This window comes from Pseudophryne corroboree, chromosome 11, assembly GCF_028390025.1.
Source record: "Pseudophryne corroboree isolate aPseCor3 chromosome 11, aPseCor3.hap2, whole genome shotgun sequence".
Classification (NCBI taxonomy): Eukaryota; Metazoa; Chordata; class Amphibia; order Anura; family Myobatrachidae; genus Pseudophryne; species Pseudophryne corroboree.
Window position 1 is genome coordinate 11146406 of NC_086454.1, and position 5180 is coordinate 11151585.

The window sequence follows — 5180 nt, forward strand, 5'->3', positions numbered from 1 at the left end:
GTTCCAGTCTGGTCAGCTACCTGGTTCCAGCTCAGTCACCTCTCTGGTTCCAGCCTGGTCATCTATCCAGTTCCAGCCTGATCATCTATCCAGTCATCCGTGTCTCAAACACCACTCGGGTGATCAAGCCAGATTCAATTCCGGTCTAATAAAGACACCTTCGGGCTGGCCACTGGTAGAACACCAACACAACGCCTCAAGTCCACTACCAGCAGTTCCTAATGCCTCTACTAGTCTCCTAGTTCTATGAGTAGTAATTGGATCAAGCCTCCCTGCTTCTTCCATGCTCTAGCAGTCCTCGCTCCACCCACTCACACCAGACCCAACCCTCAGACATGACAAGGACATTACCATTCTGCAGATTCACAAACATTTTATCACCATAGCCATGGCAACAATTTTATCACTGGCATCACTAGGGGAATGTGGGGGGCATGACCCCGGAGTAATGAAAATGGGATGTTTTGTGAGGACACGCCCTCCCTTTAAGAACACACCCCTTCCCTTGATACCACGCCCCCTTTTCTATTGTGGGCACTTCCAGTGCTCATGAGGCTTTTTCGCATCGCACCGGGTGTCACTGTCCCCAATGATGCAGCTGTTTTTAGTAAAGGATATGTTCCCCCACAAATGACATCTCTGTCCTCCCCCATCATTGACCAACAGATGTAAGTACAGTGTATGGAACCTGCAGGGTGTATACATACAGTAGTCCCCAATTTAGACATTCCAATGCTAAAGTTTTTTCAAGCTCAAGCAACTGTCTGTTACATTAGCACTCCTGTGTAATGCGATGTGACCGCTTCCTGTGTATATATAGTAATATACTTTATTTAAACATCATTTTCTTTATACTGTGTCTTTCAACAAATTATCAGTGATTATTAAAAAGTAATTTTCTAAGTATAGAAAATGACATTTTAATGAATGCAATAAAATCACCATAGTGTAGTAATTTTACATGGCTATGTTTTAATATTTCTAATCTCATTCACTGAGCTCTTAGGGCGTTCATTGGAGATATATTTATGTTTCTGATAGATGACTTGTTTCCCTTTGTGATCACTGGTGTAGCTCAGAAATGAAAGTGAGGGCGATGCAGCCGGTGGGAGGCTAATGAACTGAGCCTACCCAAAGGTTGGGGAGACCATTATTACACTTGTTTCTCCATTATCATTATATTTAGTACTGTGATATCTTTGTGATCATTGCTGGCTGATAGCATCACTGCATGGGAAACATAGGGGGTAATTCAGAGTTGATTGCAGCAGCAAATTTGTTAGCAATTGAGCAAAACCGGAGGGCGCCGCACCAGGGCAAGATCCGCTGCTGCTGTGTGCTTCCCGCTGCCCCCTGCTGCCGCTGGCCGCTGCCCCCCCCCCCGCTGCCACTGGGAAGGGAAACTAGACGCGTACGCATCTAGTTTCCCTTTGTGGAGAGGTCCTTTACTGTGCGGTGCGCAATGACGTCATCGCGCACCGCACAGCAAAGGTCCTCTCCACGAAGGGAACTAGACGCTACACGTCTAGTTTCCCTTCGTGGAGAGGACCTTTGCTGTGCGGTGCGCGATGATGTCATCGCGCACCGCACATCATTTCAGTCTGTACAGGGGGCGTAAATGACCATGCCCCCTGTACGAAGCCATGCCCCCTAATGCCGCCCGGGGCCCTGCCTGAGAGCTGGGGGTAGCGGCAAGATTTCGGTGATGAAGTTTAAAGTAGCGATTTACTTTACAACTTGGTTTTGCCTTAAACAACAACCTTTTTATTTAGTGGCTCATCCAAGTCTTTCTACTGACTGTAACTCACAGACTGTTACCATTATACCTAAGGTACGTGTATAGTAACTGCACAACTAAACTCAAGACATCCTACAACTTTGGTTCAATACTTTGAGTTTTGAAAGGTTGAAAGTTGAATATATACAGCTCAGCTTTGCCGCGATGTGTACACGTGTGTGCATGCATCACAGTAGCGATTTTGTGTGTCAGGTTGCGAATAGTCACACTTGTGATCACACCATTAATTTCCTATGGGCACGTGGATGTGAACGCACACATGTACACATTTGCTGGGCACACTTTTCGTGATCGCATTTCCGTGCTGCCGAGCCTAGCTACAGTACATCTTTATATGTATTTAAATAATACCACTATAATTCACATCGCTTTATAGGATTACCATTTATAGACAAGAGAAAAAAATTCATAATGTAACAATAACAACAGCAAATTGGATATCAAAGCCCCAAAATATTACAATGTAAATAACTGTGAAAAGACATAAAACAGATTTTCCCCAGCACACCAAGAGGCATTTGCAATAAGATTTGAACACTACATGATAGTAGATAATTCAGAGAGCTTAGTTACATATAGTTACAAAGTAATGGTAAGCCTCCAGGCCAAACACCAAGGCGTCTCTGATTCTGGAGGTCCCTACACTGCATGATCACAGCACCCACTCCGCGCCATAGAAGTCTACTGTAAGGCTACTTGATAATAGCACATACTGTACAAAATATATATAAATTGAGAGAAAACTTGCCTAGAGTCACCCCTAGATCCTCCAAATGGCACTACAAGAACCAGAATGCTCAACAACTGCTGGTTCCATCAGTGCCTCTCAGAACTGCAATATAAAAGGGGGCAGTAGATTGAAGCATCTGACAGGTAGGCGGGGGGGGGGGGGGGTTAAGAGGCTTTATCAGGCCTGGGTAATTAATATCTGTACCCCCATTATCGGCACAACTGGCACTCGGGCACATTCCTGAACTCTAAGGGGTAGTTTTACGAAATCTTCAAAATAAGCAATTGATCGGGGCAGTTTAGCAGAGTAGTGTATAGGGACCTGGTTCGCTGAGAGGGGCATTTGGGCACTGCTGAAGCAACAGTAAGACAGGACATACCTTTGTAGCTCCTCTCATCGCACCCGATAATAGTCGTGGGTGTGACTAGCTTTCTGCAATTAGCACGTCCACCGGAGGGAACATGCAATGACATTGCGGGTGTATGTATTCGCTCCCGGGCGTGTGTAATCGCTGCCGCTGCAATAATGAGAGCGGCTACAGATCTGTATGTGTAAATATTCACAAATACTGTATAACACACAGTTCCAAATAATACCGCACTGCATTTGAGCATAGGGCCTATGATATGTTTTTGTGCAATGCCGATGTTTTTGCAGCAGAGCAATTATAAGCAGACTGCGCCTGTGCCACAATTGCACTGCACACGCACCATGTCTCCTGTGTGATATTTTATACACGGAGTGATTGACAGGAAGGGACCAGCTGCAATCATGTGTGTAGAGAAACGCTGAGCCAGTGTTGCCAGTCTGCGTAGCCATAGGTCAACCCTAGCAGTCAATGGGGGTAATTCAGACCTGATCGCAGCAGCAAATTTGTTAGCAGTTGGGCATAACCATGTGCACTGCAGGTGCGGCAGATGTAACATGTGCAGAGAGAGTTAGATTTGGGTGGGGTGTGTTCAATCTGAAAATGTAAATTGCAGTGTAAAAATAAAGCAGCCAGTATTTACCCTGCACAGAAACAATATAACCCACCCAATATAACTCTCTCTGCACATGTTATATCTGCCCCACCTGCAGTGCACATGGGGGGTCATTCCGAGTTGTTCACTCGTTATTTTTTTTCGCTACGGAGCGATTAGTCGCAAACTGCGCATGCACAATGTTCGCAGTGCGCCTGCGCCAAGTAAATTTGGACAAATGTTTGTTATTTTACTCACGGCCTAACAAGGTTTTTTCATCGTTCTGCTGATCGTAGTGTGATTGACAGGAAGTGGGTGTTTCTGGGCGGAAACTGACCGTTTTCTGGGAGTGCGCGGAAAAACGCAGGCGTGTCAGGGAAAAACGCTGGAGTGTCTGGAGAAACGGGGGAGTGGCTGGGCGAACGCTGGGTGTGTTTGTGACGTCAAACCAGGAACGTAACTGACTGAACTGATCGCAGTGTAGGAGTAAGTCCTGAGCTACTCAGAAACTGCTAAGAAATTTCTATTCGCAATTCTGCTAATCTTTCGTTCGCAATTCTGCTATGCTAAGATTCACTCCCAGAGGGCGGCGGCTTAGCGTGTGCAATGCTGCTAAAAGCAGCTAGCGAGCGAACAACTCGGAATGAGGGCCATGGTTTTGCCCAACTGCTAACAAATTTGCTGCTACGATCAGATCTGAATTACCCCCTATGTGGACTGCAGGTGGGGCAGATGTAACATGTGCAGAGAGAGAGTTTGATTTGGGACGGTTGTTTTGTTTCTGTGCAGGGTAAATACTGGCTGCTTTATTTTTACACTGCAATTTAGATTTCAGTTTGAACGCACCCCACCCAAATCTAACTCTCTCTGCACATGTTACATCTGCCCCACCTGCAGTGCACATGGTTTTGCCCAGCTGCTAATACATTTGCTGCTACGATCAGGTCCAAATTACCCCCAAAGTTCCTTATTTTTGCGTCGGCGCTGCATTTGAGTATGCAATTGCGGAGAACTTTGGGTCCGGTTGGTGTCTGTCTTCTTCCTTGAGTGCCAGCTTCACTTGAGAAGATTGGCAATTCCGTAACCTAGAAAAATGCAGCTGCGTACAGTCATGATTTATACCCATAGGCAGATCCCCGAGGAGAAATTGGACGCGTCCGCTGTTCTGTAATTGGTGAACCTGTAGATACATAAGTACTAAAATAAAATAAAGAACGCCCTGTCCCTGTATATTCACTCCTTCGTATATGACCTGCATATTGTGAAAAGACATCAACATACAGAAGTGCTTAATGCTTTGGATGGGAATCACCATCACACTGCCAACCTTCATAAATATTGCCACTGATCCGTAGTAAGGCTGGTTTTATCGGCAAGTCTCTATTTCGTTCATATAAGGTATGCTGCTCTCTGTGAGCTGCCTCTGTCACTTGCAGCACACACTCATTTCAAGTAATATTTCTGGGTGCAACACTTTAGAGAGAGAGAAATTAATAAATTGTTGGACAAAAGTTACTTAACAGATAAAAATAAGAATGATACAATACATACTTGCCTACCCTCCCGGTATGGCAGGGAGGCTCCCGAAAATCGGGTGACCCTACCGGCCCCCCGGAAGAGCAGGCAAGTCTCCCGATGTCAGGGGTCACCCCCTGCCCGGCCGCCCACTTAGCGAGTAAAGTGGGCGGTC